At 46.4% G+C, this 12,793-nt stretch overlaps 2 long non-coding RNA genes across 2 annotated transcripts in view; one reads left to right on the forward strand and one right to left on the reverse strand.

Moving 5' to 3' along the window:
* The window catches only part of LOC106809666, a 16,127-nt gene extending 7,631 nt beyond the window's left edge, over positions 1-8,496 (forward strand). Inside the window, exon 4 of the long non-coding RNA XR_001393896.1 lies at positions 7,998-8,496. This is a non-coding gene — a long non-coding RNA (uncharacterized LOC106809666). The remainder of the gene's footprint in view (positions 1-7,997) is intronic.
* Positions 8,497-9,024: 528 nt separating this feature from the next.
* On the reverse strand, positions 9,025-11,550 carry LOC106809664. Its single transcript, XR_001393895.1, has 3 exons — positions 10,542-11,550; positions 10,156-10,288; positions 9,025-9,751 (listed from the first exon to the last, which is right to left on the reverse strand). It is a non-coding gene; the product is annotated as an uncharacterized LOC106809664 (long non-coding RNA).
* Positions 11,551-12,793: the final 1,243 nt, after the last annotated feature.

Here is a 12,793-nt window from a genome sequence, read left to right on the forward strand (position 1 = left end):
GGCGGTGGGGCGGGTCAAGCATGCAGGGCTGTGTTTGGTGCTGCCGCTTGCTACTGTGCCTGTTCGGTAATATAGATTCTCTTTTATGCACTGATCGTGAAATTTGCAAATTTGCATTTGTCTGGCACGAGGTAAGCCTATGTATTATGTTCGTCTTACCTGAGTGTGTATGTGAATGTCAACATGTCTGCCTGCATTTCGTTTGACTTGCTAGAAGCGTCCATCAGCGATTTGGAAGTTAATGATTGTCATCCGCCATCGACACCCGATCGGTGCATGAGTCCTCCACGATGCAGCCTGCCAGTAACATGTGTACAGTTGATCCTTTATGGACATTGTGGTTTGTGAACAGGTTGCTAGATGGAGTTTCCTGCGTGCGTGAAATATTCAGGACAGGTAAGGCTCTTAAAAAATTCTATGTTTGCTGTCCTCCGACCGACCCACGAAATAGCTGCGACCCAAAAGTTTTTTTTGACATTTTTGGGTTCCATTTTTTTCCTTTTTTACATTCCTCATAGTTAAGCTGACAAAGCATGTGTGGCACATTGAGTGCAGAATTAAAATAACCTATTTATGCTCACAAAAAGACCTACCTACCTACCCTACCAACTAAAAAATCTTTTGGTCGGCGGAGACAGCAAACAAACGACATTTGTGGAAGATGGCCTAATAGTTCAATCGCTTCCTGTTGTTCCACCGGTGTCACTTTCCTAGTAGTAGCATATCTTTGGCACTAAGTATTATGTAGAATACAGTTAAGATCTGGAACGGATTGTTCTAGACATGATGTTTTATTGACTGACTGAATTGTATGTTATGTGCTGAAAATCAGTAGAATATCTGAATACCATGTGATTTCGGTGATAGTAACGAAACCGGTCTGGTACAGCCATTTGATGCGGTGGAGCATCAATTACAACTAATTACCAAACGACTGTGAAAAGAAGCTAAAGGAACAGTAAGAGTAAGGTGGTCAACGTTTCAGGTTTACATGCGATGGTGGATCTATGTCGGTGTGGAACTGAAGTTTCTAAGGAATTATGTTACCAATAGAATTGCACGTAAATAGTCTCAAATAGTTGTCAGGAATCCTTTGAATGCTTGTCAGTGTATGCACTGTCTGTCTGTCCTGTCTGCATATTATGAAGATCGTTGACAATAGAACAGCGCGTAACTCTTTCGAACATCTTTCATATTGCGCGAGCAGGTTTCGACTGCAGGGCCATGCATTAGTAATAGCAGCCATTCTGCTGATGTCATTCTGCGCAATTTTTCTCAGCACCGTGTCAGCTAACAATGGCGTTTGGTTACGGCGTATTACCTACATATTTCAAGTCGTAAGGCATAAGGTACGAGTATTGCAGTACGAGGTGCGCCTCTGCGGCGCCACCATACCCCTCCATCCCCCCCACAAGACCCTCCCAGCCCAAACATCGCGCCCCGTTTCGGTACATTACGTATTTCCCTGCAGACCGGAACTAGCCGCGGCTAAGCCAGGCGATGCTTTAACGTGAGCGGGGACCTTGACCGCTACCGCCAGGTAAATCGAACGACCGCTGCCCGTCGCGTCGTCTTGTTTCGGCGCGCCGAGTTCGGCCGGATTGCCCGATCATGTCGGCTGCGCGGGGGACGCACCGTGTGGTGTCCTCGCCGCTCTCCGGTTCATCAAGCAACGGCGAAGTCTCGGCGCAGAGCTGTGCGCGCGCACAAGAGGGGCGCCGCATCGCGCATCGTCGCAGCGTCCGGTCTGACGACGGTCGCCGTTTCCTGTCGTCAGCTTCGTCGTTCTCCGTGACCTTTGCGAGGGCTCGTCGTCGCCGGAATCGCCGACGAGGCGAGCGCTGAAGGCGTATCGCGAGAGACGGCCTGCCGAGCTTGCGCGCCGACGAGCGGAGGAGGCAGTGGCGCCACTTGCTGTGACTCGGCGGCAGGCGGACCGGAGAAACCTTCGTGCGTGCCGCTTTCAGACGGCTAGCCGTCGTTTTCGCTGCGGGGCGCGTGTTTACCGCGTTCTGCAGTGGTCCGGCATGATTGATATCTATTATTTGTAGCGTCTAACATAATTAATATAATGTATCTAATATAAGCTATAATACTGTAATAAGTATACTTTAGTAGTTAATTATATATTAAAGTCATATCTAATAATATAAGTAGTTATGTAATAAATATATATTAAGTTGTTGCTATATTAAGGTCATTTTATTTTATATGTACTTAGTGTGTGAAGTATGTTGTTTCTCTCTTAGGTGCAGTAGCAAGAGAGAAGTTGACACAGCGAAACCTGCCCACGAATTTGGTCGAGCCTACAAGTTGTGAAGCCACTAAGTAAGAAATACTGCTCATATTCTAAGAACTTATTAATTGGCTAATTTTATGAGATTTATCTTTGTATTTCAGACGTTATAGAGTCAAATAATCAATTTGTTATGTGCGTTTCTTCCAGATGTTGATGTTTCAGCAGAGTAAGGGAAATTTGCTCCGTAATTTATGTACTTTTGGCGTTAATAAAATGAGATACAGATCTCTAGACCTTTTCTTCGATATGTGCGTAATGGCCTTTTACGCTGACTTATAGAGCAATAAGCGTTGCTATACATGATGTGCTACTCGGTAATAACGAGAAGCCTGTTAGTGCGAGCAGTAGCAGAAAACACATCACCACGGGTGAACGTTCGCTGATCTGCCCTGTACTTGTGAATATAAAAGTTCTGTTGTACTTGTGTAGCTACGATGTGGTTATCAAAACATGTTTTGGAACACGTTGTAACGTTTTGCTCTTTTTCGCTCTCTTCTCTCTCTGTGTCTCTCTGGATGGACAGGCAAGACGTTCGAAACGGCAAGCTTAGGAGCAGCAAACAACCGTCATGATGATGTAACCGCCGGCCGTGTAAGTTCCTGATGCAGTCGCGCCGGTCAGTGCTTGCAGTCGCACATCCTTGCCACCCTAACCCTCATAATCCCAACCTAGTCCGTCAACACGTCGAACCTGCCCCCGCGCGTCGACGCTCCGTGGTGGACCCGCCATGACGACGCAGCTGGCTGCGGGTTGTCGTGGTTTACCAACGAGGCGAGGAGGCAGACAGCGGGACAGGGAAGTGAGGGAGGCAGCAGCGGTAGCAGGACCGGGAAGACGGTGGCGCGTCAGACTGCAAAGCGATACCTGGTCAGATACCAGGTCAGAAGCTAGTTGACAGTCGGTCAACAGATGGTTCGCCGACAGCCGGACAGTCACAAAAGCAAGACAGTGACGCCATTAAAACAGACAGTGCGAACAGACCCAAACGACAGTGGGACAACACTAAACAGGTGTGGGGCACAGAGCTGGGTCGACAGTAGTCCGACACCAAAGCAGACAGCGGACAGCCTGTGGACACACAGGCGCGTCAGCCCGTGGACACATAGCAGTCAGCTGTGAGACACACCGCCGCTCAGCCTGTGGGCCAAGCAGCAGAGAAGGCAGCGAGCGCAGGAACGGAGGAGGAGGGAGGGAGGGTATCTGGTTCGTTTCTCGCCGTGCAACCGAGTTGCAGGGCGTGCAGCAGGCGCGGCGCGATACTCAGCGGAGATGCCCGTAAGCTATCGATCAGTAACCGTCGCAAATCCGCCCGCGCCCGCACGGCCGGCGCCCCTCGTGGCCACCCGCCTCCGTCGCTCCGTGCGCCGTCGTCGACGCGAGGACGGGAGCGGGCTGGCGCCGCGGCAGAGGCAGCGCGGACGCAGCAAGCGCGGCGTGCCCGCGGCCGCAGTTTCGCGCTGGCGCATCTAGCGGCTGGCGTCTGCTTGCCGCGGCAGAGATCATGGTGATGCACGCTTCTATCCCGCAGTACGTGCGAGGACGGGTTTGCCGCGGCAACGCAGCGCGCGAGAACCCTCGTGAGAGCCGACGTGCCGTTCGCTCGGGTGGCGCGACGAGGACGGGCGCACCTGCCGATCTCGCTGGCGCGGTCGGCCACGCCGAACGCGGCCGCCCGTTCTCGCCGCCAGCAGCGAGATCTCCGCGTCGGCAGGGCCGTGACGCCCCAAGCTGCACGTTGCTTGTCTTCTTCTTTCTTTTTTGTTCTTTTTTTTTTTTTTTTTCCGTCTGGTCTTTTCGCGATGATGAACTACGCGGCGCCGGGCATCCGTTACTCTTCGCCAGCGGGCGCCGCTTGGCTGTCGCCGCCTCGTCGGTTGCCGACAGGCGGGCGTGTCGGCGGCGCCCCCTGGCGGGCGGCGTGGCGACGTAGCATCCGTGAAGCTTTGCGTAACCCGGCAACGAGTGGCGAGTCTGCCGTCAGCCCAGCTTTGCGTCTGCGGCAGCCGAGCTCTCGAGAGCAGGCATGCCGCCTGCTTCCACAAACAGGCATCGGACAACCCGCAGCGTATCTGCTCGCTCACATCGTTCCTTCCGCTCTGACGCACGGTCCCGCGGGCGGCGCCACACGTCGCCGCGCCCAAGCGCGGGCACTGCCTGCACGTTCCGCTGCTGCGGCCGCTCACCGGCCCCTACCCGCCGTGCTCGCTGGAGGCGTCGCTGGCGCTCGCCGCAGCAGATCAGTCGCCGACCGCACGCAGGTCGCCGCGGCCGAACTGCACTCGGCTGCGGCGGGAGTTGTGGTGAACGTGTCCGGTCGAGTTCCAGCTGATCGCCGTCGAACTCGTGCGATGACGCTGATGACCCCGCTCGCCAGCAGACCGGTCAACGTGCGAAGATCGGTGAGCGGTCAGATGCAGGGGCGCGCCACTGCCGTCTGTTGTTTCTCAACAACGCCGACGGCAGTAAGGGTAGTCACATCGACAACGGGAGTCGCCCACGGTGCGAGCCGTAGCGTATGTTTTTTATGTCGATTTACCCGAATTACGATTACTGTCTCATGTTTTTTAATGTTTATATACAGATTTATAGGATTCAGGGTGATGATTTGGATTGCTCATCATGTATAAGGTTAGAATGTTAGTGTATTTTACTAATTAGTGGGTATGTGATATAATGTAATGTAATTTAATATTAATGATGTAGTGCGTAGATATGATTACGCAATATATTTGTCGAATGGTTGCCGAGTGAAGCTAATACGTGAGTAAGGCTCCCCATTGGTCACGCTACGCATATAAGACTAGGGTACAAAAAACCTGCTGAAATGTAGCAAGGAAGAAAGAATAAGTTAGAAGATATTTGTTTACATCGGGTTGCCAGCGAATGAGTATGGTGCAGCCAGCAGCTGGTGTTGTTTTATAAGTTCTCGGTGAGCGTCGCCGGTTTTCGTCATCAGCCCCTCTGCGGTGGCGCAGGGGCCCCGTCGCTGTGTCGCCGACCGCAGTCCTGGTTCATGTTGCACCGGCGTATCGGTCCACGGCGTCCGTTGCGCCGCGAAGCAGTACATGATGCTGGCAGCAGCCTCCGGTCGTCACCCGGGGAGGCAGCTGGTCGCCCCGCACGCGCGTGCAGACGCAGGGAGCAGTCCATCGGCAATGGTCGGGGAACGGCTTCGCCGGCGTGCAGGTACGGGTTACGCAGACTGCGAATCTGCGATGTGTTCGTTAGAGATACGCCTACTCGTAGGCATGGGTGGTGATAGCGAGATTGTGATGTGGTATTGTTCTAGGGGAAGGAGGAGTTTTTGGGGATCTTGGGGGTTTCATAATTGATCATGATTGCAATCTATTGTAGAATTGTAGCACTGGCGAATCTGTTTGTGATAAGCAGCGTCGCAATTAGCGAAATTACTGCTCTTTATCTGTGTTTAGAGTTAGAGTCATGTACTGCTTGGTCTTAACTCCTAGACTCCGTATTTTCGATCAGCGTGATCTATCTATAATGAATTTTATTCTGTATTTAAGTCTCAATCTTATTTGCTCCTTGATTCTAGGATTTGGCCTATTGAGTCGGTTCAGCCGGAATGCTTGCTCGTTGGCCACGAAACGGGCTTCCTTCTTACAGTGGACCTCAGCGGTAGGTCCTAGCAAATACTTTTCGCTGCCGATGTCTCATTGCATGAGGATATCTTGGCGGTACTTTGTGCAATCCGGCTGCAATTAATTACTTTGTCTGCCTGTCATACTTTGTTGACACATTGTAGTTGCCAACAGTACAGTTTTTGTAACTGGCAAGATGTCTATAGTAGAGCAGCAATGGGACCAGAAATTAGGATTTAAATCACTTGGAGGTAGAGAAATGGCATCCACCTTAGTAGTTAAGTACATGGGGTGGGGCACCTGCGCTAGGTAGGATGCTATTCAAAGTTTTTTCAAATTAAGGCCCTTTTTTAAGCCCTTTTTCTGTGATTTGCAATTTTTCAAATCAATAACTTTTAGCATAATGTAAAGGGAATGTAATGGAAATGCTCAGTTTTTTAGAGTAGAGCGTTTATTCAACACTCAAAATAAAAGCTGCTTGATCTGCTGCTGTGAGACATAATACAAATTTAAAGAATAATTCAAAGGGGGTCAAAAAGGGTCAAGAGTTTAGGCATTACCTTTTTCCCCAGGGACCAGACCTTTTTTACGGATTGCCCCCTAAGGGTCATCTTGGAAGTATTAGGTAAATACTACCATTCAGGTTAGGGCATATTTGAGGAAGTTTTTCCTGGAGTTTTTGACGAATGATTGACTCAAACTTTAGGCTGAGGTACTGGAGGGTCCAAACTTCGATCCTTTTTTTCACTCAGACAGATGTCTGCCGAATATGCATACTGCATTCAACAGCAAATTATAATAAGCAATGATGGCTTTTTGCGCTAATTTACCAAGTCTAGACTTATTAAATAAATCTGCCTTTTCATTAGTTCAGATGACATGACGCGTTTTTGGGACTTGTAACCCTTGACACACACACACACACACACACACAACCCCGCGCGCATACACACACGCACACACATGTATGAACGCGCAGGCAAGCACAGGTGAACACACAGACATGTGCGGACGAGCACGCACGCACGCACACCCGTGCTTACGTACGTGCGCACGCAGTTATAAACGTGAATAATCAACAGATAGTTTTGTTCTTGTTTAGTCTGCGGTTATAGCTAGGCGTACTGTTCATATGTGTCTCTTATAAGAGATTTGCAGACAGGGGGAAGCAGCAGTATTTGAGTGGCGGGCTTCCCTCTGTAGAGAGTATAATATATGTAGTCCCCCTCGTTTTTTGTCATGATCATGACCTTTGGGGGGGGGAGGTAACTGCTGCTCACCAAATTTTGGATGATAAAACTATATATTATCAAGAGCTAATAATACCTCTCTTGATATTATACAGACTATTAAATGCGTATAGAAAAATGGTGAAAGTAATTGATGCAAGTAAATTCGTGTAAATGTAAATATAAATGCTGATAAATGCCAGTACTATAATAGAAGAAAATAAACCCTTCAGCATCATAGTAAGACCCTTCAGTGGGTAATTCATGCCTACATGGCGTTTATTTTCTTGAACCCGTTAAATGTATTACCTTGTCATACGAAAATTTGCTTCCCTCCAATAATTTGTTTAAGTTACGCCCCCTGCTAATTCACTTATATGTCAGTGTACAAGGTAATGTTAACTCATTTCTCCTCACCCAACCCCACATGTTCAGGTCACGGAAGGATCTGCTAAGGACACAATCAGTGAGGTCGCTCTGCTTTGATTTAATAGTCAGGATTCACGAGAGAAAGCCATAGAAATTTTAACTTTGGCTAAATAATTTTGCAACCAACAAAAGTTAGTCGAAAATGTATTATTCACCACCCCCCTGCTATAATATTAGACCCCACCTGCTACGCCTTTCCACTTTAACTGCTGCCCCGTCCATACCCACCGACGTTCATTATTCAAAGCATTCACTTCACATGTAAAATCATGGCAATAATGTAAGGCAGTCCTCTCTCTTTTAAGAAGAAAAATCATTACGATATACCTTACATATATCATCGAGTTGATTTTTACATTTGATTATTTGTTATTGTTTATTGTTCGGCATACAGTGGAATATATTGATCTGAACTCGTTTCCGATCTCCATTTTCTTCTAGAAACACGCGGCTGACAGACGGACCGTCTATACAACGTGCTAGTCTTCTCTGCGATCGTGGCGCCCCCATGCGGACCTTCATCGACAACAGCAATGACTTGTCCATTATGTTCTACGCGATATAAGAAACTAGCTGACGTGTACTAAGTGAAGATTACTGTATGCTCTGTCGCATCTCCTAAACCTATGTTCTATCTACTGCTCCTCAGTTTCATCTACTACCTCTCAGTTTCATCTACTACCTCTCAGTTTCATCTTCTATTGAGATGTTTAACACGAATTGCTTAGTTTACATACTAAGTTGTCGTGCGGTCGGATCTCTGTAGTTCATATCGATAGCCAGTCAATCGTATATAAGTTAATGTCAATGATAAGTCGAGTATATATCATTTGATGCAGTATTTTCTAAGTTCGCTTAGATTCGCATAGATAAACTTAGTGCTTAGTGTTCATTTTGTGTCAGTGTACGATTGACTTCAGGAGTCGAGAGAAAAAGAAAATCAAGAATTAGCTAGTTTAGTATAAATATTTTATTATATCAATTGTATATTTGTTAAAAATAAAAGATTTATTTACAAAATACAACTGGCTTCATAAAATTTATAATTTGCATATTAACTATCTCTCTATCTAAGCTATCTCTCTACTCTCCCTCTCTCCCTCTCGCGCGCGCTCTCCCAGACTCATACACACGTTCACGCACGCTTTTACTCTCGCTCGCACTCTCAATTACACTCACTTTCTCTCCCTCTTGTGTCACTCTACCTCTCACTCCACCTAAGCTAAGCTAAGCCCGCGCTCTAGAACCAAAGACCTCCGCTCAACGCCGCTACGCAGCTGCGGATTGGAGCGCTATAGTTCTAGAGCAGAGCTAACCTAACCTATGCTGCCCCACTGCAAGCTCTAACCTAACTCCCCCCTCCCCCCTACCCCCTCCCCCACCTTGCCCCTCCTTCCCCCCTCCCCCTATTCCCGCCCTTCCCCCTCCCCTGTGCCCACTCCCCCCCCTCCCCCTTCACTACCCCCCTGTTACACTCACGGTCATTCTCGTGGTCACTCTCTGCAATCATCCATCTGAAAAAACTAACACCTAGAAAATTTATTCTACATTCACACACATGTGCAATACAGTACAAATCAATTTGCTTCCACATCTACGACGAATGCCATCTAGTGGCGAGAGTTGCTGCAAATTACAACTTTGAAACTGTATAATTTACGTTACGTTATTTTTGCTGCAAATTACGTACTTGTGACGAATAGAGTTGAATTTGAAGTGAGTGAATTGGCTTTAACGGTAATGAATTGGTTTAAATGCTAGTAAGTTAAGTGTTAACGTCTCGTAGGCGCCAAAGTCACCGGTGCGCGAAACTCGAACTAAACCGCACAACCGAATTTTCCGCGCAGTTAACAACATATAGACACAAACATCTGAGTACATTGTACCTAAGTACAACACGTATAAGATTGTAGCTAGGTACATATATAACCGCTTTATATATCACACACGTATATATATATATCCGTACACTGTATATGTGCGATTGTGCCAGGGTAAACCTGCGAGCCGGACACCCCAACCCTAACTCCCACGGTCTTGGGAGGGGGGAGGTGTGATTTCCCATGCTCTGACCAGCCAAAAGGTGTTGTCTCACCCCCCTGGCACACCAGTGTTATGCAGCTTTTCAGCAGAAGTCCTGAAGTCCTGAAGTCTTGAAGTCCTGAATCCTGAGTTTGAAGTCCTGGTTCCTTGTTCTGTAACAACAGTAAAGACAAAACTGCAATGAATGAGTGTGAGATTATTATTGCATAAGTATAGGTGATTACATTAATAAGCAACCCGTTAGGAGATATTATAACGGATCATTTCAGTCAACATATTTATGGATATTTCATATAATTTACATTTCTTATGTTTGATTCCAAATATAACAGTTCAGACAGCCCTAATCAATTTGATAAAACCATAAAATTGGGAATTTTCATAAACAACAAAAACTCTCTTTCTCGACACATACACACATGCATGAACGCATGCACGCATATATGTATACATCCCCCATCCTTTACCATCTCTCATACTTTCTCACTACATGCTGCACCTCACAACATGCCCACAAGACACGCTCTTCCCTAAGACACGGATAGGAACTACTCACTTTGTATTGTTGGTCCAAGACTCCAAATGATAAGTACGCATGGTGTTTGAATGGAGGAAAAGACATCTTGCTCCATTCCCAGCCTCATGACTCAACACACTGGCACCAATTATCCCTCCTCTTATCCAATTATCTGAAAACAGATACCATCAAAGTGACAGAACATGTATAGAGTTGGTTGAAATTGCTGGAAAATTTTGGTTCTGCCAACCAGATAACGTCAAAATATTGATCACTGAATTTGATACAAACACGTTTATATCTATATATATTGCAATTCACTAAATTAGTTTTGCTTGTGCTGTAATATCTAGAAAACAAGTCGTCTCCATCTTCTTGAGTGACTAGCATATATTTAATGGGAGAAAGATTCTGGTGTTATTTACCTTCTTCATTGTGGATTATCTAGCAGAGCAGCACTCCTTTAGCTATGTTTCCTCTTCCCTCCAATTAGGTCAATGCTGTGGTCAGCCACTCGCACGTCTCCACTACATTAGACATCTTCACCGTCACCCTGGCACGGGAGGCTAAACAGGTGCTATGCCTTGCCCAAGGACACCCTGTAGCCAAGGGTCGCAGAGGAAGCTTATCTCCTCACTAGTGACTTATGAAAGTCACTCCCTTCTCCAAGCAAACTGGAATAAAGTGCCTTGCTCATGCTCACAAGAGCAGTGATCAATGTGGGAATCCAAACTTCAGACTTTTCAGCCTGAAGTCCTGAGCGCCAATCACTTGCCCGCTGCTCTTCCCAGGTGGCTCTTGCACGGCGATGACACTGTCTCCATAAGTAGTTTGACAATGGTGTTGGTGGTAGTGGAGTTGGTGATGAAATTAGCAGCTCATCACTGGATCATCTCTTTGCAGTTTTTGTTAGTCTTTGTTGATGGATCTCAGATGGAGGGAAGCATACATTCAATGGTTGGTAAAACTAAAAGGGCAACTGATAGCTTGGGTGGAAGAGGAAGCTCACCTTCTCACTATGGACTATCCTCTTTCATAAGATATAAACATGTGTCGTATATATATGCATACATCATGGAATCAGGTATCATCTTGGTTGAGTAGTCTTCGTCTGAGGGCCAGCAAGGTTGAAGTGATGGTGAGTCATGAGGTTGCATGCAACTGGTATTATAACCGAGCAATACTCTTGATTCTTCTTGACTTGTGATGAAATTCCGCGCGGTGATGTTCACACTCAAAAGCTGACGTTCCGGATGGGTCCAAGGTGACATTTCGTGCCGTGTACTGAGTCAATAGATAGATCTGCCTCCACATGATGTAAGCTGGACAATGGTGTGCATCGTCTTCTGATAAGTCAGATGCTATAGTCGTACTTCCAGCTCCAAGCTCACTTGAGATGCCCGTGGCTGATATATGTAGACATCTAAACGGCAACTGCAAATAGTCAAAATTATTGAGATAAGTATATATTCCATACAGTACTTTCAAGACAAACACATTTCAAATTATACATTGCAACTGACTACACTATTTGTACCAGATCCATTCAACATAAACCATCATCAATTAAGTTCTTAAAGCCTAGAGGAGTCTATCAATGAGCCATCAGTCAGTAGGTCGACGTACAGCTCGAGATCGCCACTTGCTAATGGAAGTACAGTAACAACAAAATTTACATGCCCACTATCAGGAGCGAATAATTATCCCATGCTGTTATTATTCCCTCCTGCGACTATTGGTTTTAAGCTCATCATTGCAACTACAGCACACACACGCGCATCATGTTGACTCGACTAAAAACGAAACCAGGGCAGTAGATTAAAGGGCACAGACGGCAATTACATAAAAGGGCAAGGCAGGTCACTGCCGTCGGTCGGGTTGGATTTTCAGGAGCAGTACGGCGATTGATAGGGGAACCGACTGCAATCACCGTCGGTTAATTCGAGCCCTGGTAGTAACTAAGTATTAACTTTTACTTCAAAACATGTGTTAGTAGCCCGTCACGCGAGTCAACCAGAATAGTTTGCGATATCCTATTTTCATTTTTATTAGTGACTTTCATGTGGTTGTATGTTCAAAGTGTCAGTGCTTACTTCCCAAATTGTGTATTTGTTTGAAAAAACATCATTCCTCTCATAATGGTACACAGTGCAGGCACGTGACTCGCATGACAGCCCACATATATGTGACTCGCGTGACATGTTTGAGGTGGTTTTTTCTTGGAGGATAAATAAAAATATACTCGACTAAACTAAAGAGGTAGCACTAGACGAATTAACAGTATCAAGCATTTGTTACTACCCTTTCTATTTTCTTCACAAACTTAAAAATTCTATTTCTTTTGTGACTCGCATGACACATTTTGAGGGTGTTTTCATCATATAAATTGTTCAGGGAATGCTAATGCAAATTGATAGGCATCTTAATCAGGGCCATAGGCTGAGCAAATTGTAAGGGATTTCTCTGAACTATGTTTTTACCAAAAAAGCTGTATCAGCAGAACTAATAAGGGTTTAGTTCATCAGTTCAGCTGTTGGACTAAGCCATGGCAGGTAAAACTAAGACAAAAATTTATCTGAATTGTAATTCCGTTACCGTGGAATTGCCCAGTAGTAGTACTACTACTACCAGGAGTAAGATAATATGGCCCTATATCCGGTTCAACGATAGAGAACAT

The sequence above is a fragment of the Priapulus caudatus genome, unplaced genomic scaffold, assembly GCF_000485595.1.
Source record: "Priapulus caudatus unplaced genomic scaffold, Priapulus_caudatus-5.0.1 Scaffold373, whole genome shotgun sequence".
Classification (NCBI taxonomy): Eukaryota; Metazoa; Priapulida; class Priapulimorpha; order Priapulimorphida; family Priapulidae; genus Priapulus; species Priapulus caudatus.